The following is a 25,274-nucleotide window of genomic DNA, read 5'->3' as shown; positions in this document are numbered from 1 at the left end:
TCATGTTTCCTTCTGAACTCCTAGAGGTACCATCTGATCTCTCCCCTCAGAAGCATTTCTCCTTCTCATAAACCGTCACTTGAGTGAGTAAACAAGTTTCTTTTTGTCATTTCCTCACTTTTGCCATCATTGTGATATTGGGTGTTTTTCTCTGAATTCCATCTGCCCTAGTGGAAATCACTGGCATGAACGATCAAAACCTTTTATGTGGTTCACAATGAATTAAAGTAATTCTTATTTTAATGGGAATAATAAAGTACTGAATGACCTTTCTTATCAAATGATAAAAAATGTTGCTATTGATTATTCTTTGCTTATTTGATTATTCTTTCTTTTGAGTTTGATTATTTTTTTGTTGAGCCAGACTCTTAAGAAATAATGTTAATTGGACCGGTGCTATTTTTTCATTTATATGTTTCATGCTGTCAGCAGAACTTAAAATTTTAAAGAAAATCAAGCTTTTCTTCTAGAGCAGTTATAATGAATGTACAGATAACTCTGTATAAGATTCAGATGAGACTGTGTCTTTTTAGTTGCAAAGAGGAAAATATAATATTTATCATTTTTTCTTAAATATTCTCAATAGAATAAAAATTTAAAGATGCTAGAAAGTGTCCTGGTTTTATCTTTCACTTCCCTCTGCTATCTCTCTTCAATTTCCTTCTTTCTGTGACTTCTCTTTTCTTTTAGAGCTTAAGGCAAATTTTGTTTTTCATCATTATCTTGGGTTAAGTTCAGTTGGGAAAGAAATGAGAAGCATAGGAGTTGATAAGCACAGAAATTCAATTCAAATAAAACTGGCTTTTGCATTTTTCAGTCTTCAAAGAAGAGTCACAGTTAGGTTTGGGAGGGGAGTTCATTCTGCTGCAGTACTGATACCCACTTCTTATTCAGTAAGTATATTCTGTGTGCCAACCACTGGGAAGGGGTGTTGCTGGACTCGGGGGATAAAATGGTGAGAAAAACAAGACAGAAACCTGACCTCACAAAGTATAGAATCAAGTCAGAAGATTAATTAAATAATCATGTAAATTAATGTAAGTTTGGAGCATGCAAGAAAGGAAAGGTAGGTGGCATGATGAGCACATATTACAGGGAGATCTGGAGCATTCCATCAGGGTCAGATGAGGCTTCCCGAAGGAAATGGCATTGTGGTTGAGAGTTGAAGATGGTTGGTAACTAGGCATGGGGTAGAGGATGAGCAGAGTAATCGGGTAGGGGAATGGACTGTACGAACCTTCTGTTTTCTGCAGAAGGTTGGTGTAATAGGAGCCATAAGAAGTGCTTCATAATATAACAGCACAGTAATGCATCAGTCATTTTGAGGGAAAAAATAGAAAAATGGGTCACAGTACTTAGCACAGAATAAGTACTAAATAAACTTGGGCTTCTATTATTATCATTTTCCATTTCAACATGCCAACTCCCACCTCTCTCCCCAGCTGCAGCTCTCCCAGCCCAACAGCTTCCAAGGATGACAGAACTGTACTCTCAGCCCCCAGGCGAGAACCCCTTGCAATACGTATTCTAAATTCTGTGACATAGCGGAAGTCTTCCTTGAATACATAAGTTAATGCATTGTTCATTTAGCAAATACGTGTTAAGCAAGTATGTGATTAACAGTAAAGACAACTAACATTGGCTGAGGATGTACTCTTGTGCCAGGGATATCTTATGCGTAGTGAGCTCTTCAGAACAATTTTATGAGGCAGGAACTTTTGTGGCCATCATTTAGCAATGGAGGTCAGAGAGGTTAAACAATTTCTCCAGGGCCACATACCTAGAAAGTGGCAAGGCTGGACTTGGAATGCAAGAAATCTGTCTCCAGGATGTGAGAGCTCCATACTGCCTCTTTGAAGACAGACAAGGCATTTGCTCACCTAGAGCTTACAACTTACTTGGAAAGAGGCAGGGAGGTGGTGGAAATTCAATAAACAAGTAAATGAATAAGCTGGATAATTGTCATTTGAGATTAGTCTTACAAAGCAATTAAACTGAGTGATGTGATGAATAGTGATTAAGGGTGGGCAGGGGAACACTGATTTAGAAAGAGTATTCAGAGATGACTTCTTGAGGAAGGGGCCTTAGAACTTATACTTAAAAGATGGAAAAGAGACAGCTCTGTGAAAAGGGGAAAGATTCCCAGCAGAGGAAATAGCAGGTGAAAGATCTTGAGGTAGGGCAAGATTGGTGCATGGGAGGACTAAAGGAATCCATAGCAAGAAGATGAAAGAGAAGGGAGATAAACCAGATCATTTAAGACCCTGTGCCATGATGGGAGGTTTGAATGTCACCTGAAAAACAACGGGAAGCCAGTGAACATTTTAAAACAAGAACCAGGGTAAAAAGATCTGGTTAATATTTTTAGAGTTTCACATTAACTTTCACAGTGGAGAATAGATTATAGGAGTCAAGAATGAAAGAAAAGGGTTTCCCTGGTGGTGCAGTCATTAAGAATCTGCCTGCCAATGCAGGGGACATGAGTTTGAGCCCTAGTCCGGGAAGATCCCACATGCCGCGGAGCAACTGAGCCCGTGCACCACAACTACTAAGCCTGGGCTCTAGAGCCCATGAGCCACAACTACTGAGCCCATGTGCCACAACTACTGAAGCCCGCGTGCCTAGAGCCCATGCTCTGCAACAAGAGAAGACACCGCAATGAAAAGCCCACGCACCACAATGAAGAGTAGCCCCCACTCACGGCAAGTAGAGAAGCCTGTGTGCAGCAACGAAGACCCAACGCAGCCAAAAATAAATAATAAATAAAGTTTTAAAAAAAGAATGAAAGAAGAGAGACCAGTTCAGAGCTACTGCTGTCAACCCAGTGAGAAGTGGCGATGGCTTACATTAGAGTATTGACATGGGACATGGAGAGATGGAAATAAAGATATAAATTTAAAGTCTTACTCATGAATTGGATGTAGAGAATGAGGCCAGGAAAACCAAAGATGACTCTTAGACATTTTGGATTAAATAACTACAAATGGTGGTCCCTCCTAAGGGAGACAAGGAAAGAGCAATTTGGGGGCAAAAGTCATGAGTTCCACTTTGAATATGAAGACTCAAATACCAATCAAATCTTCAGTCAAAGGTGTAAAGCACAAAGTTGTATATGCAGTTGGACCCTAGGGCTAGAGAAAGAAATGTAAGAGTCATCGACATGTATGGTCTACAAAGCCATAGAGATCCCCCAAGAGAGTAAAGAAGAGAAGAAGGCTTAGACCATAGTTCCTCGGTGTCACTGGCTAGTTCACCATCCCTTTCTGGGTCTCAGATTCCCTACCAGTTCAATGGAAGCAAAGCAATAATGATACATCCTGTCTCAAGCTGAAGGAATTCCTTTTATTCATTCTTGATCATTCCTCTACATTGTTGGTGAGTAAGGAGATATTTTTATTCTTTTCCCTAACAGGTTCTCAAATAGGTTGAAGGACTGATGAGGGCTTTGGAGCAAAACAGAATTATTCTTAGAACACAGTTCAGTTTTCCTTCCACTGAATGTGGCCTGCAGATAAAGTTCCAGAAAAGTCCTTATTCATTTTTCCTTTCAGAATGTTTATGATAATGGAGCCAGGGATGTTATTAACTTCTTTATGTAAATCTGATGAAGCTGAGTGACATTCCACGGCTCTAAGGAGTAAATAAGCACAAACCTCTCTATTCAAACCACATCATCATACCTGAAAACTCAGTTTCAGCACCAAGATTTACAAGGACCAAGCAGATGCTTTTGTCAGTCAATCAACAAGTATTTACTGTGTGCCCTTAGGGTGCCTGGTAGTGGATGAGACTGTTTTTGTGAGCAAGCAAGTGGGTTCTCTGCTTTGAAAACAGAAATTTAATCTCTTTTTCATCCAAGCATTTCCCTTCAGCTTTTCCAATATGCCCTTTTTTGTGAATGACTAACAGAATAGCTCCTGCAAAGGCAGCCTGCAAATCCCAGGCAGAGGCCCCAAGAGGAAAGATGACTCATCTGCACCTGACATCAAAGCCTCTGCTCCTTTCAGAGGAGTAGGAAGAGAATGGTAATGGCCTGGGTAAAATGACCCAGATGCCCTCATGAGTCTGTGTGGGTCATGACAGCTTACTCCTCCCCCGCCTGATGATGATTTCAACCCAAAGAAAGTTTAAGCTGTGAAAACTCCAACTTCATTGTCAAGTTGACTGGAAAACTAAAAACAGGAGTTTTTCTTCCTGTCAAGTAATAGCCAATGTTTGTTGTGAGTTTTTTTCTCTTTGGAAAATGCTGAAGGAATGCAGTCCCTTTCATGGTGTGTTTTGTATTGATTTGTGTCTTAGTTCAGGCTACTATATCAAATACCACCAACTGGATGGCTTAAACAACAGACGTTTATTTCTGGGAAATCCAAGGTCAAAGTGCCAGCAGATTCGGTGTCTGACCAAGACCATCTTTCTGGTTTGCAGATGGCTGCCTTCTTGCTATATCCTCATGTGATGGAAAGAGAGAGAGAGAGAGAGAGAGAGAGAGCTCTGGTCTCTTCCTCGTTTTATAAGGACACTAATCCCATCTGGGGGTTCACCATCATGACTTCATCTAAGCCTAATGAAGGTGCAAAGGCCCCACTTCCAAACACCGTCACACTGGGGGGTTAGGGCATCAACGTATGAATTTGGGAGGGACACAAACATGCAGTAAATAATAATTTACTTACAACATATTAAAAGTGATAATTTCCAGTTTGCCTTTTACTTCCTGATTTCCAAGGACTTTACCAGGATGCACAGAGCCATTCCACAATTTAATCATACTTATTCAAACAGAGGTTCAAGTGCACCAAGTAACCCCTGGGTCACAGTTCAACAAAGCTCTGACAATAGTCAAAAAAGTCAAACAAATGTGCCCCTGGAAACTTTCTGGCCATGTCACAGTTCAGTCCCCTTTGATATTGGTCCTGGGGCCTCCCACCCAGGCTGTCTCATTGTTTAGTCCCCTGGGTCATCTGATCTATTCTAAATCCTTCTCTTCTTTCCAGGGAAACTAGATATCTAATTAACAGATCAAGCCTAAATTGATGATTGTTAATGGGTTACTTGGTCTTCCTCTGAAATCTCCATTCAAGTAACCGTCAACTCCAGCACCCACAGATCACTTGATTCTCTGAATTTCTATTTCATAAAGGTCTTTGCCACGCCTTTCAGCATTTTTTGATATACTATTAAGTTTTCATTGTACCTTACAGTTTGTTTTGTGGCTCTTGAGAGAGGTAAACTTACTTTATCATCATCCTAATTTTTCTTTTGTTCTTTTACTCAGAGCACCCATCACAATGCTTTGCACTAAAAGTTCACCCAATAAGAGTTTTTGAGGTTAAATATAATTTACATGATGGTGACCTCTGGAACTATAGTCTAATGACATAAATCTAATAGTAGCATTTCAGATATTATAGTAAGTGGGTAAGAAAGATAATTCAGGGTAAGAAGGACTTTTGGGACCTCTTCACATATCCACATATACACTATTGATGTGGGAAGCTCATTAATTTGATGCCAGTCCTGCCCCAGCTTAAGCCTCAGTGTAACATCATCCCCCAAATTCACACAGGACTGATTAGTAACAGAAAACCAGTTGTTAACATCATGAGAGAAGGCCCTAGCCTATGCACGACAACACTAGCAGAGGGCACTTCCTAGAGTACAAGTTTGTTAAGGAAAGCAAATTACAACAAAAAGTAGATGCCTGATGAATATCGGATAAGAGTTAAACAGAGATATTCTCAACAAGCTTTGGAAAGCTGATGAATTGCCCTGTCCTTCTCTAGACGGATAAAAGTTTGGTCTCTTGAAAGTGGGACCCCAATCTTTGGGAAATGCCTAGAGTCACCAAGACCAATTCTTGTTCTCTGACTCCTTTTTCTAAAGTTTATGTAAATCTGTATCTTCTGAATTCTATATCTGCATTTTATTTCAAAACTCTCTTCCTTTCCCCCTGTCTTTAGGGGGGTCATTGCTGTGCTGGTTGTTAACTATTATCACTCTCACTGAGACTCTGACCAATAGACCCCTGAGGAACATCTGCCTGGGAGCCTCTAACCCTTTGTATTCAATATTCAATCTGGAATGTCCCAAGTTTGGGTGTGTGTCTAGAAAGTGAATCAGTTACAGGAGTTCATCCTAAAGAGATCCAAACTCTCAGCATCTACTGGGGAAAAAAGGGAGAATCATAAACAATTACTAGAGTATATATATAACTGATTCACTTTGCTGTACAGTAGAAACTAACAACATTGTAAAGCAACTACACTGTAATAAAAATTTTTTAAAATAATAATAATAAATAAAACCACATATCATAAGATATCATTAAAAATACTGCAATTTTTCAATTCACATTCAAGAAAACAACAGTATTCTAGCTACATTCATATATCATCCACATAAGTATCTTCATCATAAAAAAATTATTATTAGAGATCAGAAAAAGACAGGTGGTTCATGGCTATTACACGGGAGATCTTTAGGGAAAGAGCAGGCTCAGAATGAAGCATGTGATAAGTGCAGGAGGAATAAAGGCACTTAAATTTTAACTCTGTAAAATCAATGTGTGATGGTGTAATAATTATCTCAAGGTTTAATAATGTGAGTAATGTCACAGCTTGTGATAAAGCTGAGATTTGAACTAAGTTCTTATCTGGCTCAGATGCTTCTCTGTATTTCCCACCATGTGCTGGGCCCGTGGGTTGCTGCCTCTCACCTCCAGGAATCAGTCACTGTATTTCTATTGACTTTCTACTTGTTTTCTGTAGGCATTTCATCTCTGCCAACATCGATGCTAAAGTGGAATAAAAATGAGCTATATCTGCATGAAATATATCCTACATTTTCTTGAATATTACCTCATCTTATATATTTACTTCTTCATCCCATTCCTGAAATACATCAAGTCGAATAAATTTCCCAATATGGTAAGTATAAACTGATGTTCCAACACCCTTGAATGAACCTTCATTTTCTGTGCAACAATAGTTCCTACTGTTATTTCTCTAGTTCTTCCATTGGTGGAAGGTCTGAATGTCAGTAACTCTGCAGGGCCACCGCTTCCCCAACCCCCAAGTCCTGAAACTCATTGGAGGCCCAGGCCCAGCTCTGGAATATTCCTCCTCCAAGATTCTAGGTTCCAGTAACTCCAACCTCTTTCCTCTTTTCCATAAGACTGTGAACTAACTCTGTGACACATGATGATTCCCTTTTAGCCTTTTCAACCTTCCATCCTGTCCAACAAATTTTTTTTAATTTTTATTTATTTATTTTTTTGCGGTATGCGGGCCTCTCACTGTTGTGGCCTCTCCTGTTGTGGAGCACAGGCTCCGGACACGCAGGCTCAGCAGCCATGGCCCACGGGCCTAGCCGCACCACGGCATGTGGGATCTTCCTGGACCGGGGCACAAACCCGTGTCCCCTGCATCAGCAGGTGGACTCTCAACCACTGCGCCACCAGGGAAGCCCCTGTCCAACAAATTTTTTATATTAAATTCTTTCTGCTAAAATTATGGATATGTTTTCATGACTGAATCCAAACTGATACAGTTATTGATCCCAGAAATTGAAGTTCTTTCCCACTCACTGACTCACATTTGCTTTAGTAAGGTACCTAAAGTAACTGGTATTTCCTGTTCACCTAAGTCCAATGGGCACAATGTCACTGATGTTGTAGACTAGTGTATTATTTTTTGGAATATCAAGATGATCAACATCTCTGCATACTACATTGTGGCAGACAGTAAGAGAGTGAACACAACCCTGAGCCTATACTAAGAAGATATACTTTTGGCCCTGTCAGGTAAAAGCAAACTACGTCTAGTAGTCCTTGCAAATTGGCGTAGGGACAAAAGCAGTCATGAGGTCAATCACTGCATACCAAGCACCAGGGGCTTTCTGATTTGCTTCAGTAAAGACACTACATCTGGAACAGAGGCTACAACTGGAGTCACCATCTGATTAAGTTTATAATAATCCACAGGCATTCTCTCACATCTCTCTTCCTTCTGCATAAACCAAATAGGCAAGAAAAATGCGGATATAATAGATTTTACCACCCCTGCATTTTACAAGTCTTTGAGGTCATTTTGTGAAAGGCTTAGGGAAAGACTTATAGTATATACCTGTGATTCTCTGTGTGTGTGTGTGTGTGTGTGCGCGCGCGCGTGTGTATGTGTTTAAATCAATCAGTAATGATATTTTTCTCAGCACTACTATGTATCAGGCACTGAGCAAAGGATGAAAAGATAATGAGACAAGAGGGCTGCCCTCAAGGAGTGTTTTTTTTCTGGAAGAGGCAGTCCAGTAGAAGTACATGTACACAGATAAACTGTAATACAATCATTAACAGGGTATGATGATGTACAAAATTAAGTGATGTGGGACTACTTTATATAAGAAGAAAGCTACCGTTTATAGAAAAGATCCTTGAGAAGGCTGTAAATACATTATTTTGGAATTGGCTTGAAGCCAGTGTTAGTAGTATAATCCAGGTCTTCTTGTTACAGTAGGATAGTGAGCAGGATTCATTTTCTTTTTTTTAATTAATTTTTTTTTAATTTTCTAAACTCTCTCTAATGAACTTACACTTGTTTTATAATTTGAATAAATCTTGTTTAAAAATCCTCTCAGGGAATTCCCTTGTGGTCCAGTGGTTAGGAGTCCACAGTTCCATTGCAGGGGGCATGGGTTTTGATCCCAGGTCAGGGAGCTAAGATGCCACAAACCATGCAGCATGGCCAAAAAATAAAATAAGATTTAAAAAATAAATAAATAAGATCCTCTCAAAAGAAAGCCTTATCCTATTTAATAGCTACACAATAATCCTCCTTCATATATAGTTCCCAAAGCCAGATATAAGTAATGGTGGTAATAATGATGCTTGTGATGATGATAATCCACTACTTACTTACTAGCTGTGTGATCTTGTACTCTCTGATTGTTTCCTCAAATGTTAAATGGAAATGATAAGAATATCTACTTAATAAGATTGTTGTAAGAATTAAATGCACAAAGAAATACAAAGCCCCTAGAAAAGTGTGTCCCACATAGTAAGAACTCAGTAAATAGTAGCAATAATAACAACAGCAACAAAATAATTGCAACTAGCATTTATTGATCACTCACTGTATACCAGGCAATGTGCTAACCATCTCAGTGGATCATGTCATTTGCTCTCCCAGCCAGATGTAACTAATGAAGATGAGATTTTAATTTCAACTGTCTTAGTTACCCACATTCACAGTCTTGCATTAGAAAATTGTGCACAGGTATGAATAATTCATTACTCCATTAGCTACTCATGTCTATAATTCTTTTCAGTCTTTCTACTTAGAAAACAATAGGATAGATCACATCGTCACACCATGACCTTGGACTTTTTCCCAAAACTGAACAAAAGCTTTGGACTCTTCCAAGGCAACACAGACTTGCTTTTACAACTTGCCCTTTGGAACAGGGACTGACTTCAGCATGGACCTTGGTTAGCAATCTCACTGTCAAGAGATCTAATTACTGTTGTGGTTGTATTTCCACTCGTTTAATGAGGCTTCAGTGCTCCAAGAAGGAGGAGGAGGAGGGGGAGAAGGAGAAGGAGAAGGGGGAAAGGGAGAAAAGAGAGAAAAGAGAGGAAGGAAGGAAGGAAGGAAGGAAAGAAGGGAGGGAAGAAAGAAAAATGAAGGAAGGAGGGAAGAAAGAAGGGAGAAAGGAAGAATGAAAGAAAGAAAGAGAAAGAAGAGAGAGAGAGAGAAGGAAGGGAGGAAGGAAGAAAGGGAGGGAGAAAATGACAAAAACAAGCAAACGAAATCAGCTTTGAATATGTTCTGCACTGCAAGTCACAGGTGGAGGTATTTTTTAACCTTAAATAAGGATATCTTTAATAGAATACTTCTTGCTCCCAGTTTATCCAGATAAAACTAGATTAAAAGGGACAGGCTCGAATGGGAGCTAGATGGAAACCCTGAGATAAACTTTTGGTAATCTCTCTTATAAACTGCCTGGGGGTTTTGAAGCTATATTTAGTCTTCTGAATTCAAGTCCACATCATAAATACAGTAACTAAGAGGAGCCTGATGTACCTGATATGCAGGCTGCTGAGTGTCTTTGAGGGGTATAATTCACACATGAACACCAGTTATTCTTATTTTTCTGCATCATTCCTTCTTCAGGGACAATTTTAAATCATCTGTGGGTAGACAGTTCAGCCAACTAAAAGTAACTTTTTCAATTTTTGTAAAATAGATCCTATACAATAAAACAAATGAACATAAGGGCACCTTATTCTCCTTTTTTGGGGTATTTTTCTCTCTATTTGCATCCTCCCTTAGCATAATAGACAAACTCATTTATCCCAGAAAAGACTGTGTGCTGAGTATATACTCATACCGTCCGAAAATATTTAGCATCCATTGCCATATACGAAGCCTTGGTGCTAAACTCTAGGGATAAAAGGACAACCAACACAGAGCCCCTGGTCTCCACGAACTTATTGTCTAGAGATGAATACGGATAAATAGACAAGCAGCATGAAAGTGGTAAGCCAGGGAAGTACTACAGAGTAAAGAAGTACCAAGCCTGAGTATATGAGTACATTACTACTGAGTAGGGGGAATCAGAGGAGGCCTCTTGAGGGTAACATACAGGCTGAGGTAGAAGTAATTTAATATCAGTCCTTTATTCAACAAATATTTGGGCTTCCCTGGTGGCGCAGTGGTTGAGAATCTGCCTGCTAATGCAGGGGACACGGGTTCGAGCCCTGGTCTGGGAGGATCCCACATGCCGCGGAGCAACTGGGCCTGTGAGCCACAACTACTGAGCCTGCGCGTCTGGAGCCTGTGCTCCGCAACAAGAGAGGCCGCGACAGTGAGAGGCCCGCGCACCGCGATGAAGAGTGGCCCCCGCTTGCCACAACTAGAGAAAGCCCTCGCACAGAAACGAAGACCCGGCACAGCCCAAAATAAATTAATTAATTAATAAACTCCTACCCCCAACATCTGAAAAAAAATATATATATATTTATTGAGCCATTTATCTGCACAACCTTGGGGATACAGTAATGAATAAGACAGAACCCCTGCCCTCAGGTAGCTTATTGAGAGAGACTGACAATAAATAAGTAGATAATAAATATATACTATCACTTTAGGTACTGATAACTGCTAAAAGAAACTAAAGTGAGGTAAGGAAATAGAAAGAATTTCTGAAGAAATATAAATAAGGTAATAACATAAATAAATAAATTTATTTTATTAAAAATAATAATAAAAAAATAAAGAAATAGAAAATATGGAACAGTCAGGAACAACCACTTTGAGTAGGAGACATTCAAATATAAATGAGTAAAGTGAGGAAGTCAGACAGTTGGCTTTTTTTTTTAACATTCTTTTTTTTTAATTGAAGTACAGATGATGTACAATATTATATGTTACAGGTAAACAATATAGTGATTCACAATTTTTAAAAGTTATACTCCATTTATAGTTATTATAAAATATTTACTATATTCCCTGTGTTGTACAATAACAGATAATTGGCTCTTTATTGACAAATGGTGCCTATAACAAACAAGCATGGAACCTCTGTGGAATATAGCACTGAGCTTGTGTTGCCCACATGTCCAGGGGGCTTAGCTAGGTGTCTGCTGATCTTGGCTGGGCTCCATCACGAATCAGGGGTGCAAGCCAATATGGCCACAGTAAACCAAAGAGGAGAGCAACCTGAAGGCAGAGATGTTGGCTTGAGCCAGGTTCATGCAGATGATGATAAAGAATTTGAACTTGATATATGTGTGATAGGAAGCTTTTGGAGGCTTTTGAAAAAAGAAGTGCCATGATGTGATTATTATTTCAAAAAGATCACTCTTATTGTTACAGGATGAACTGTAGTAAAGCAAGAATGGAAATGGCCATCTAAAGGACCTTTATGATATCCAGGCAATAAATTTTGGTGGCTTGACAGACTCAGATATAGAGAACAAACTAATGGTTACCAGTGGGGAGGGGAGGGAAGGGCTATATAGGGGTGGGGGAGGGAGAGGTACAAAATATTGGGTGTAAGATGGGCTCAAGGATGTATTGTACAACCCAGGGAATGTAGCCAATATTTTGTAATAATTTGTAAATGGAAAGTAACCTTTAAAAATTGTATAAAATGTTTTTAAAAATTTGGTGGCTTGAACTAGTGTAGTAAAGGCATAGGTGACAAAAATAGTCTGCATTTTTAAAAGCTTTTGAAGAGACATTTGACAGGTCTCAGAGCTAAGCTGGAGGTGAGGGAGAGGGATAAGCAAAGTCTAGAAGCAGATTCTTCAGGCTGGACTCACCAGTCAGCCCCACAGCAACATAGATTGGGTTTCCTTCTTAGCCCCTCTGACAGTTGTCCAGAGAGGTGACATTGCCCCTCTCCTCCGCTCTGACAGGGGGCATCAGCAGATTAGACATAAAGCAGAGTGTCCCTCACCCCTGATTGCCAGTGGGAACACTGAATCCACACCCAGCAGGTTCAGGGTCAGCAGTCTTGGGATTAAACCCTGTCTCTACAGTCTCTGAAAAACTACTTCACCTCTTGGGTCTCAACTTCCTCTTTACAATGGAAGTAATGACTGACAGCAGCAAGTGCTGGCAAAGATGTGGAGCCACAGGAACTCTCATTCATTGCTGGTGGGAATGCAAAAGGGTACAGTTTGGAAGACAATCTGGCAGTTTCTTAAAAAACTAACATACTCTTACCATACAATCTAGCAATCACACTCCTTGGTGTTTACCCAAAGGAGTTGAAAACCTAAGTCCACACAAAATCCTGCACACGGATGTTTATAGCAGCTTTATTCATAATTGCCAAAACTTGGAAGCAACCAAAATGTCCTTCAGTCAATAAATGGATAAATAAATTCCAGACAGGGGAATATTATTCAGCATTAAAAAGAAATGAGCTATCAAGACATGAAGTCATGGAGGAAACTTAAATACAAATTACTAAGTGAAAGAGGCCAATCTGAAAAAGCTACGTACTGTATGAGTCCAAGTACATGACATTCTGGAAAATACAAAACTACAGAGAAAGTAAAAAGATCAGTGGTTTCCAGGATTGGGGTAAAAGCAGAGCACAGAGGACTTTCATGGCAATGAAAATATTCTGCGTGGTATTATAATGATGGATGGATGTCTTTATAAATTTGTCCAGGCCCATAGAATGTACAACACCAAGAGAGAAGCCTTAAGTAAATCATGGACTTTGAGTAATTATGATGTGTTAATGTAGGTTCATCCTTGGTTAAAAAAAGAAAAATGTACCATTCTGGTGAGTGATGTTGATAATGGGGGAGGCCATGCATGTGCTGGGGTAGGGAGTATATGGAAAACATCTATACCTCCTTTGATATTTTATTGTAAACCTAAAAATGCCTAAAAAATAAGAAAATTAAATGGGGGTAATAATGTCCACTTTGTAGGGTTCTTGAGCACTAAGTGGGAAGACTGTGTGGATGAGCACCTACCATGGTGTGACCCTCTCCCCACTGGAGCACCAACTTTACATGAAGCAAAGGCAGCATCCTCCATGAAGCATTAGTTCTCTGGGTTGTGAATAAGTACTTTCTGGAAAAAATGTTTCTATCACTCAAATACAATTAGGAAACACCAGATTAAAAGGTCTCTTTGCAGTAGGAGTTTCCCAAGCCTGCAATGGGCTCAGATGTACTGTGACTCTCCACGAGGGAGGAGAGACTGCAAAATTTCTGAATGTTTCTAAAGCATTTTTCATCACAGGACCTTATTTTCTTGAGTATCTCCTGCAAAGACTTGGATGTTATCCCATATGTTGGTTTTCCTCCAATATGTTATGATTTTTAAAAATATTTCCATGAACAAATGAGTTTTGCAATATTGGCTATCAAAAAAAAAAAAAAAAAAGACTTGGATGTTTCACACCTGGGGGAGGAGTGGGGTAAAAGCAGAGTGGTCCAAGGACGCCCTAGTAAATACTCAGGAGAAAAAAACCATTAACCCACTCACTTTCTCTGCAGGGAAGTGGGTATGATGAGGTCCAGTCTCAGCCTTCAAGATGCTGGGAAGGGTGGTTCAGAGGAGTGGACTCTGAGGCCAATTCCAAGAGGTCAAATACCAGGGAAGGTTCTGGAGCCATACGGAACTGGGAGGAGAATGCAAGCAAGGAACCTGAGGTCAGTGGTCAGAGATCAGAGTTGGAAAACCCCACCTCTATGGGCCCCAAAGCTGGGGGCAACAAAAGAAAAGAGGGAATACGGAGCCAGGGATGAGCACAGGTCGACAGAGAGGGAGTGATGTTCAGTCTTGGCTCAAAGCAAACCTTGTGACTACGGAATTGTGACCCTGTGTCCTTCTCCTGATCTCTGGCTTGGCATGTTCTATTTGGGCTGGGGCAGGGCCTCTTAGAGGCAAGGGCTGCTTAGATGATTGGGATGTTTTCATGGATTTGCCAACGGGACAGAAATGCGTCACTTTGCACCAAAGTGGGGTACCTCTGCTGGAGCAGTAAACATGGAGAGGCCCCTTGGAGAAGGTTGGGGGCAGGGAGGGACTCCAAGCAGGAGTCTGCAGAGAAGAGCCAGGGATGGGCCGCATGGTGAATGACTTGTTTCTCAGTGTTGCACGGGCTTAGCTTGAACCCACAGCGATTTCTCTCACTCTAGGTCAGAAGTCCACGGAGGACCCTGTGCAGGACCCTGTGTGTCTATCTCCAAGGACATCCAGAACTTGGAAGCACCTGAAAGACACAACCACATTCCTCTCTTGCCCTCCTCCTTCTGGTCGAACTTCCATTCTTCCATTTTGAGCACATTCTTGGACAATCTAGGAATAGGCAGGAGTCCATTTTTAAAAACACTGTGAGCCAGGAATGTGACCTTTCACTCAGCTGTTTCTTTGGCAAAGTTCCTCAACACATTTATCATCTACCCACTCACCAGCATCCTGGACCAATTTACTTCCTGACTGCAGTGTGGCTGTCTCAGAAGAATGTCTGTCACTGCAACAGCTCAATTCCACTCATTCAAGTACCCATAACTGGGTTTAGCTGACATTTATTGAGGACTTTCTGATTGTTAGGCATTGAACCAAGCTCTTACAAGCTTTACTTCATTTAATTCCCACAACAACCTTAAACAAAAAGGGGATATTTTTCCCCTCAGTTTCACTGATGAAAAAATTGAGAAGTTAGGCAAAACACAAGGTCCCACAGAGAATAAGTGGCAGAGCTGGATTCAAACCCAGCTCCAGCTTCAATATTAAATATGACATCGAATAAGGAATTCTAGTCTAAACGTGGCATTGAATAAAGAATTCTGGTCTAACTTCAGCACTAAACAAGGAATCTGGAGATGTGGGTTCCAGCTCCAACTCTTCAATTCGCTATCCAACAGGAAAGTCACTTGCTGAAAATAAATTTATTTTAAACTTATTCAAAAGGTTTTCTATTATAATAAAGACATGGGGTATGGGAAAGTGTTAAGGGTGAGAGAGCTAGATTGCAACTTACCTGGAGTGATCAACAAAGAACTCTCTGGGGAGGTGACATGTAGGTAGTAAGTTCTAAAACATGCAAAATTTCAGAAGAAAGCAAGAGCTTATCACATGTTGGAGGTGCAGTTACATGGGGCGTACTGGGATCACTGAGGTAGAGAGACTGGGACAAGACCTCGTTCCACTCCAAGGAGTTTGGACATTATCTTACTGGCACCAGGGGACCACGGCAGAGTTTAGAGTAACAGAGGGAAAAGTATCTTAGCTGTGCTTTGCTCAGTCCCAAAGAAATCACTGGCACAGGACCTGAGTTAGAAAATTCCTCTCAAATTCTTCATTGGAAAGACTGAAACAATCAATGTCTCTATCTCTGAAAAAGGGCAAACATTGTGAACTATATCTGATGTTTTTCAACAGAACAAAAATGTGACCATGATTATATTCCTGGTCAAGGTTCTGAAGACAGACTTTTACAGAAATAACCACAAAAGCCACAATGAGATACATATAACAATGAGATACAGTATCTGGTTTCAGAAAGACATAAATCAATTAAAGAGCATAAGAATCCCATGCACCCACAGCATACTCTGTGGAAACGTGGAGGAAGGGGTCCCGAGAGATTCTGGGAAAAGGAGAAGCTTCTTTAAGTGAAAATGAAGAATAGAGTGTCCTGAGCTTGAACACCTCTCCAAGTAAACTGTGCAACCCTGGTCACCTCCTTGCTACAAGGGTCCTAAAAGCCAGAGCACAGGTATCAGGAGCTGTCAGGTGTATTCCTTAAGCTCAAGGCAGAACATCCTCAAATTTTTAAATGTGCAGTTTATCCAACGTCTGCTTTGAGCACTTAGGAGTGAGAAGACGTGGGTGAGCCATGGCAATCCATAAAGCCTTCCTAAGACAGACAAAATTCACAATCACAGACCCATGGCCCTCACTAGCCATCACTTTATTGGTGATAAAACATCCTCACATGAATTACTTAATAGTTACATATCTATCCCTCTATCCTAGGACCAATAGATCTATATCTATCCATTTAGATTGGTCCTAATCTTTTGAACTATTGCAAAACTATTACAAAGATCATCCTTGTTCAAGTAGATGCTCCATATTTTGGATTATTGCTTAAGTAAGATCTGGAATAGGCAAATTTATTGTGGAAAGGGCCAGATAGCAAAAATTTTAGGTTTTGTGGGGCATGCAGTCTTCCTCCTCCTCCTCCTTTTTCTTTCTCTTTCCTCTTTTAATAATTCTTTAAAACTGCACATCCATCCTTACCTGGCTGGTCATACAAAAAGAGTCCTTGGGTTGGATTTGGCCCATGGATCAGTTTGCCAACCCCTGCATTACATTCTCAAAATTCCTGGGTCAAAAGATATGATCATTAAAATGTTATTTACATGCACTAACATTGCTTCTTCAGCAATGTATGTTGTTCACCTGTGGCATCCAACATTGGGTGTCATGTTTAGTTTTCATTCCTTTTTTGCTAAATATGACTTGAATTTTCATTAAAGAAATTTTGCCAGAAATTCTTATCATTCCAATTTTACTAAAACTTTTAAGAGTTTGGAAATGGAGCCCATGGCCCTAGAAAAATAAAATGCCCCCCTATGCCTTTCTTTTAACTGTATCATGGGGAGGCAGCCTAACCATATCATAGAAGGTACCATGTCACGTCAGGTCCTCAGCACACTGAGGATATTATGCTCCAAGGCTAGCATGTGGCCTTTCCAAGCTATGTAAAAATTAGCTTTTCTTTGGGGAATTATCCTGAATATGTCAAAGGAAGAGACTATTTTAAACCTAGAGTTTGCCTATGATTAAAGCTCATCTTGTGTCAAATTTGTCCTCTTGGTCTCAGGGGTGATATTAGTCTCACGCTCCCTTTGTCCAGTGAAACAAGCAATTCGTCCTGGCCCCCATCACAGCTGCAGGCAGGAGTCCAGGAAGGACCCCACAGGGACAGGGGGAGGAGGAAGACCACCATGTTTGCCTTAAAGGGATCCTCTTCTTTGAATTCAGTATGTAAGAACTGGCATTCAAGTGCAATTTCTGTAATCTCTAATTTCCGTAAACTCACAGGATGCTCTATTTTTCTTCCATGAAGCTATTTTAGGCACAACAAACCATCTCCCCAACATCAGAGTTGGGATAGCTCTTCTGCCACTTATCACACTGATCTCAGATGGCCTGGATTGGCAGTAGCTTGAAGCAGGATCTCAGTTCCCTGACCAGAGGTTGAAGCCAGGTCACAGCAATGAGAGCACTGAATCCTAACCACTAGGCCATGAGGGCCAGTGGCTAGTGACAAGGCCCTGGCTTGTCTGCTTTGTAGAAATGAATTTCAACAAAGAGATGGAAAGTAGTGAAGCAAGTAAGGTGTTTAATAGAAGGAAAAAGAGTATAGTACTTGTGGATGGACGCGCGGGCGGGTTCAGAGAGAGAGTCACACCTCACTTCTTGACAAGTGTAGTCAGGAAGTTCTCCTTGACCTCAAGAATGAGAAATATGTGGTCTGTTTATCTCTTATCTGGGCAGAACTCAGCTCCTCCTTCCCACCCCACCCCAACATTGTCTTTATCTTGGAGTATCTGTCTACAGGGGACAGACCTCACTGCTCAGCCTGGGACCTATCTATCTCCTGCCTCAAGATGATCCAGAAGAGAAACCAACATCAGCATTGACTAAGCACTTTTGAAGTCACACAACTGGTGTGTGACTGAATCCTGAAGTTCCAGGTCCAAAACCCACCTTACTATCAATTCAGAGATTCTAGGTACTAATTTCAAGAGTTTATAAAATGGAATATGTAAAGAGATTCCCTTGGTCTTAGAAGCTGAGAAAGACCCACCTCTCCCCTTGCTCCCATGCAGGTCTGCCTTTCCTGATCCTCATAGGGACCAGTCCCAGCAATGTTGACAATGTTCCCCAGGCAGAGTTAGAACCCCAAGTCTGAAAAATTGTCAGTTCTACATACATACCTTTTGTTTACCTCATCTTTTCCCCTTGGGAACATGGAGATACATCTAATGTCAGAAGAAATAGAGCTAAGAGTCTTTCTCCAGCCACTTCATCTCTGGCTCTAACTATGTAATCCCGGTAAAGAGGAGAGACCCAAACTCCTCACAGGACCCACTACACTCTGCCCCCAAAACACCTTCCCTGGCTTTCCCCTTACTGGTCTCCATAATTATTTGTTTTCAATACCATACTCCTAAGTGATAGCATCTGACTAAGGTTGTTGTTGGGGGTCCGCAAGACCAACCTCGGGCTCGATAATTTGCTAGGACTCACAAGTCTCAGAAGCTATGAGGCACAGTTACAGTTTATGGCAGTAAAAGGATAGAAAATAAAATCAGCAAAGGGAAAAGGGATGTGGGGCAAAGTCCAAGAGAAACCAGGCACAAGCTTCGATGTGTCCCCTCTTGGTGGCATTGAAACAGAAGGGAAAGGGGCAGGGCACAACTTTTAAAAGAATGACATAGCCCAAGGACATGACATAAACTGATTAGAACCAAACAGGTCCAAGATGGCAGATGAGTCGACTTCCACTAGACCTTGAACCTCAGTATATGCTCACTGTAACACATCAAGAAGCTAAATGACACACCCACCCACTCCATGACAGTTCCAAGGCTGGCCATAAAGGTCAATAAGTGGGCAGTGGCTCAATTCCTGGAAATCCCCACTCCCTCCCCAAAATAGCTGGAATACTCCTCCCACTCATTAGCCTATGAAATGACCCACCCCTATAAAAACTGACAACCCCATACCCCGGTGCCACTCTCGCCTCTGAGATGGCCCACACTCTGTCTGTGGAGTGTGTTTTTCTCTAAATAAATCCACTTCTTACCTATCACTTTGTCTCTCACTGAACTCTTTTTTTTTCAATATATAGTGTAATATTTTATTGAGGAATAATTGATATATAACATTATATTAGTTTTGGGTACAACATATTGATTCAATATTTGTATGTATTGCACAATGATTATCACGATAACTCTAGTTAATATCTCTCTCACTGAATTCTTTCTGTGATGGGACATCAAGAACCTGAGCTTCATTAAGTCCTGTTACCAGGTGTGTGATCTAACTTAGAGAACCATGGGTTCAAGACCCAATCTGAGTTGCACGGTTTCAGTGTCACATGGGAATACGCTTAATTCTCCCAGCAGCCATGTGCACAAAACATGCTAAGTGCTGTCAACTGGGGATGCTCACTGGGCCTTGGTATCCAGGAGTTCTACTGCGGATCAGTCCTGAAGGTGGGCAGGGCCCATGTGACTGATCTCAGGTACTCAGACTTCAGCCCCAACCCAGAGTTTAAAAAAAAAAAAACAGGTGTTTACCATCAATCACATTGTCAGGATATACTGTCACACTGCAGTAGCATGGCCCATCCCTCAGGCATAAAAAACACTCTTATCAGGCAGAACGCTCTGAGGGCTCAGAGGTTATCTCCCTAGAGCCAGCCAGCTGGAGGCAGGTTTTTATTTAGAATGTGCCGGGGTCTAAGCAACCCAGACCTGCTGAATTAACCCTTTCCTGTACTAGTTGTGATCTGAGAAAAAGACAGATCCCCTCAAATGCTTTTTTGGAATAAAAAGGGACAATGGGACCAATCCAAACCACATGGATTCAGTGGAAACCCCATGACCAAGGTTTTAACCTGAACTTCCACCGGAAGTTCAAAAGTATTAATTTATGTAACAAACATTAAGTAGATATCTTGATAGCAATATGAAGCTCACAGCTTCTGACCTGAAGACACTCGCAATCTTGAGGTAGAGGCACCCTGTTGTCAACATATTATCATGTATCTCTGACCCACAATGTTCTCTGCTCCTGTAGCATCTGATGTCATCCATTAATGCTGGGGAAGAGGTAATGGGGGAAGTTTCACAGGAGCTGACACCTGAACTGAGGCCCAGGTGGTGGCCAAGAATTGCCAGGTCTACAGGGGGTAGGGTACCCTCAAGGCAGGAAAGGAAAAGGTAGGATTTTCAAGCCAAGGGTACAGCACTTGTATTAGAGACAGAGAGCTCAGTGTACTGGGGGTTTCTGGACTATCATAAATAATGAGGACTTTTCTAAGTCCTCATTATTTACATGATATCATATAAAAGAGGACTCTTCTAAGTCCTCTCTCTAAGGTCAACTTTGTAAGGCTAGTTTTTACTGGGTAGTTTATGGCAGTTTCCCAACATTTTTTACACCATAGCACTCATAAAAAATAGTCCAACTTGGCTCTCAGACCTCCTTGACAATTTTTGCTCATTCTAAATTCTTATGCTACTATTTTTCATCTATTAACAGGAGCATGAAATGAGAGAATCAATAAATGGAGAACCTTTACATTTACCAACACAAAATAATTTATTCTCTTTTATGCTGCCTGTCCTTCCTTACCTGCTCATCCGTTCTAAATTTTTAAAAGAAACGGCCCCTCTTGTCCCTTATAAGTAATATCTTAGCTAGGTATAGTGTGAATTGTAATTTATTGGTGGTTACCATTCCCAAGGCAAATACCACCTTCTGCTATGGTAAGCTTCTTTGAAAGGTGTTTTTCCATTTCTGTTTACCAATGTGCCTTCATACCTTTGTTTTCACATCACTTGCATTTGTACAGATCTCACATGGTATCTAAAAAGCAAGTCAACTCATTTTTGGAGCAGAGGGCAAAGCAAGGCTGAAGAGACAGAGATGAATTAGCACATCACTACTTTCTACTCCATGAGTTAGAAAAAAATCATCAGAAAGGGAGGTTCCATTCTAACAAAAAGCCAACCCCTGTAATAATCACATAGAAGAGTCATACATTGTCCATGTGACACAGTTAAAAACACAAAGAGTGTACACCTTTGGGTAGAAGTGAACCATATATATATATATATTTTTAGGAGGCTGTTCTTTCTACAACCACATCAACAAAACCCTCGGGTTCTCTCCCCTTGCTGTTAAGAGCTGGTGATGGGTTTGCCACCCAGATGAATGGCTTCAACATAAAAGCTCAGTGTCACTCACATAAAAGATATTGAAGTAAGGCTGACCTGGAAATGTGATAGTTTAACTTCCGGTCCCAACTTACTTGTGTTCTTTTCTTGTTTCTTCTTTCTCAAGAAAATAAATATATCTTTATGGTACCACCAGTAAGTGCTCAGTTTTAAACTTGGTCACTTTAGAGACGAGGGGAAGATGGTGGAAGAGTAAGACGCGGAGATCACCTTCCTCCCCACAGAAGCACCAGAAATACATCTACACGTGGAACAACTCCTACAGAACACCTACTGAATGCTGGCAGAAGACCTGAGACCTCCCAAAAGGCAAGAAAATCCCCACGTACCTGGGTAGGGCAAAAGAAAAAAGAAAAAACAGAGACAAAAGAATAGGGACGGGACCTGCACCTGTGGGAGGGCGCCGTGAAGGAGCAAAGGTTTCCACACACTAGGAGCCCCTTCGTGGGCGGAGACTGCGGGTGGCAGAGCGGGGGAGCTTCGGGGCCGCGGAGGAGAGCGCAGCAACAGGGATGCGGAGGGCAAAGCGGAGAGATTCCCGCACAGAGGATCGCTGCCGACCGGCACTCACCCGCCCGAGAGGCTTGTCTGCTCGGCCGCTGGGGCAGGCGGGGCTGGGAGCTCAGGCTCGGGCTTCAGTTGGAGCTCAGGGAGAGGACTGGGGTTGGCGGCGTGAACACAGCCTGCAGGGGATTAGTGCACCACGGCTAGCCGGGAGGGAGTCCGGGAAAGTCTGGACCTGCCGAAGAGACAAGAGACTTTTTCTTCTCTCTTTATTTCCTGGTGCGCGAGGAGAGGGGATTAAGAGCGCTGCTTAAAGGAGCTCCAGAGACGGGCGCGAGCCGCGGCTAAAAGCACGGACCCCAGCGACGGGCATGAGACGCTAAGGCTGCTGCTGCCGCCACCAAGAAGCCTGTGTGCGAGCACAGGTCACTCTCCACACCCCCTTCCGGGGAACCTGTGCAGCCCGCCACTGCCAGGGTCCTGTGATCCAGGGACGGCTTCCCCGGGAGAGCACACAGCGCGCCTCACGCTGGTGCAACGTCATGTCGGCCTCTGCTGCTGCAGGCTCGCCACGCCTCCGTGCCCCTCCCTCCCCCCGGCCTGAGTGAGCCAGAGCCCCCGAATCAGCTGCTGCTTTACCCCGTCCTGTCTGAGCAAAGAATAGACGCTCTCAGGTGACCTACACGCGGAGGCGGGGCTCCAAAGCTGAGCCCCGGGAGCTGTGAGAACAAAGAAGAGAAAGGGAAATCTCTCCGAGCAGCCTCAGAAGCAGCGGATTAAAGCTCCACAATCAACTTGATGTACCCTGCATCTGTGGAATACATGAATAGACAACGAATCATCCCAAATTGAGGAGGTGGACTTTGAGAGCAAGATTTATTATTTTTCCCCCTTTTCCTCTTTTTGTGAGTGTGTATGTGTATACTTCTCTGTGAGATTTTCTCTGTATAGCTTTGCTTCCACCATTTGTCCTACGGTTCTATCTGTGTTGTTTTTTTTTTTCCTTAAAAAATTTTTTTTCTGAATAATTTTTATTTTAATAACTTTATTTTATTTTATCTTACTTTATTTTATTTTATTTTATCTTCTTTTTCTCTTTCTTTCCTTCCTTCCCTCCCTCCTTCCTTCCTTCCTCCCTCCCTCCTTCCTTTCTTTATTTGTTTCTATGTTTGTTTGTTTGTTTCTTTCTTTCTTTCTTTCTTTCTTTCTACTTTTTCTCCCTTTTATTCTGAGCCACGTAGATGAAAGGCTCTTGGTGCTGCAGCCAGGAGTCAGTGCTGTGCCTCTGAGGTGGGAGAGCCAACTTCACGACACTGGTCCACAAGAGACCTCCCAGCTCCACGTAATATCAAACGGTGAACATCTCCCAGAGATATCCATCTCAACACCATCACCCAGCTTCACTCAATGACCAGCAAGCTACAGTACTGGACACCCTATGCCAAACAACTAACAAGACAGGAACATAACCCCACCCATTAGCAGAGAGGTGGCCTAAAATCATAAGTCCACAAACACCCCAAAACACACCACCAGATGTGGACCTGCCCAACAGGAAGACAAGATCCAGCCTCCTCCACCAGAACACAGGCACTAGTCCTGTCCACCAGGAAGCCTACACAACCCACTGAACCAAACATAGCCACTGGGGACAGACACCAAAAACAACGGGAAGTACGAACCTGCAGCCTGCAAAAAGGAGACCCCAAACACAGTAAGATAAGCAAAATGAGAAGACAGAAAAACACATAGCAGATGAAGGAGCAAGATAAAAAACCCACCAGACCTAATAAATGAAGAGGAAATAGGCAGTCTACCCGAAAAAGAATTCAGAATAATGATAGTAAAGATGATCCGAAATCTTGGAAATAGAATAGACAAAATGTAAGAAACAGTTAACAAGGACCTAGAAGAACTAAAGATGAAATAAGCAATGATGAACAACACAATAAATGAAATTAAAAATACTCTGAATGGGATCAATAGCAGAATAACTGAGGCAGAAGAATGGATAAGTGATGTGGAAGATAAAATAGTGGAAATAACTACTGCAGAGCAGAATAAAGAAAAAAGAATGAAAAGGACTGAGGACAGTCTCAGAGACCTCTGGGACAACATTAAGTGCACCAACATTCGAATTATAGGGGTTCCAGAAAAAGAAGAGAAAAAGAAAGGGACTGAGAAAATAATTGAAGAAATTATAGTTGAAAACTTCCCTAATATGAGAAAGGAAATAGTTAATCAAGGCCAGGAAGCACAGAGCATCCCATACAGGATAAATCCAAGGAGAAATACGCCAAGACACATATTAATCAAACTGTCAAAAATTAAATGCAAAGAAAACATATTAAAAGCAGCAAGGGAAAAACAACAAATAACACACAAGGGAATCCCCATAAGGTTAACAGCTGATCTTTCAGCAGAAACTCTGCAAGCCATAAGGGACTGGCAGGACATATTTAAAGTGATGAAGGAGAAAAAGCGGCAACCAAAATTACTCTACACAGAAAGGATCTCATTCAGATTTGATGGAGAAATTAAAACGTTTACAGACAAGCAAAAGCTGAGATAGTTCAGCACCACCAAACCAGCTTTACAACAAATGCTAAAGGAACTTCTCTAAGCAAAAAACACAGGAGAAGGAAAAGACCTACAATAACGAACCCAAAACAATTAAGACAATGGGAATAGGAACATACATATCGATAATTACCTTAAAGATAAATGGACTAAATGCTCCCACAAAAAGACACAGATTGGCTGAATGGATACAAAAAATAAGATCCATATATATGCTGTCTACAATAGACCCACTTCAGACCTAGAGACACATATGGACTGAAAGTAAGGGGATGGAAAAAGATATTCCATCCAAATAGAAACCAAAAGAAAGCTGGAGTAACAATTCTCATATCAGACAAAATAGACGCTAAAATAAAGACTATTACAACAGACAAAGAAGAACACTACATAATGATCAAGGGATCGATCCAAGAAGAAGATATAACAATTGTAAATATATATGCATCCAACATAGGAGCACCTCAATACATAAGGCAAATACTAACAGCCATAAAAGGAGAAATCGACAGTAACACAATCATAGTAGGGGACTTTAACACCCCACTTTCACCAATGGACAGATCATCCAAAATGAAAATAAATAAGGAAACACAAGCTTTAAATGATACATTAAATAAGATGGACTTAATTGATATTTATAGGACATTCCATCCAAAAACAACAGAATACA

General features: G+C 41.3%; 1 pseudogene across 1 annotated transcript in view; it reads right to left on the bottom strand.

Annotated features, from left to right (window-relative positions):
- The window catches only part of LOC307057454 (proteasome subunit alpha type-2-like), a 31,292-nt pseudogene extending 10,372 nt beyond the window's left edge, over window positions 1-20,920 (bottom strand). The window contains exon 1 of the transcript in view: window positions 20,913-20,920. The product of the transcript in view is annotated as a proteasome subunit alpha type-2-like (transcript). The remainder of the gene's footprint in view (window positions 1-20,912) is intronic.
- Between the last annotated feature and the right edge of the window lie 4,354 nt (window positions 20,921-25,274).

This window comes from Hyperoodon ampullatus, assembly GCF_949752795.1.
Source record: "Hyperoodon ampullatus genome assembly, chromosome: 8".
Lineage (NCBI taxonomy): Eukaryota > Metazoa > Chordata > Mammalia > Artiodactyla > Ziphiidae > Hyperoodon > Hyperoodon ampullatus.
Note: the sequence above shows the minus strand (reverse complement) of the source record. Positions and strands in the feature narration are given on the sequence as shown.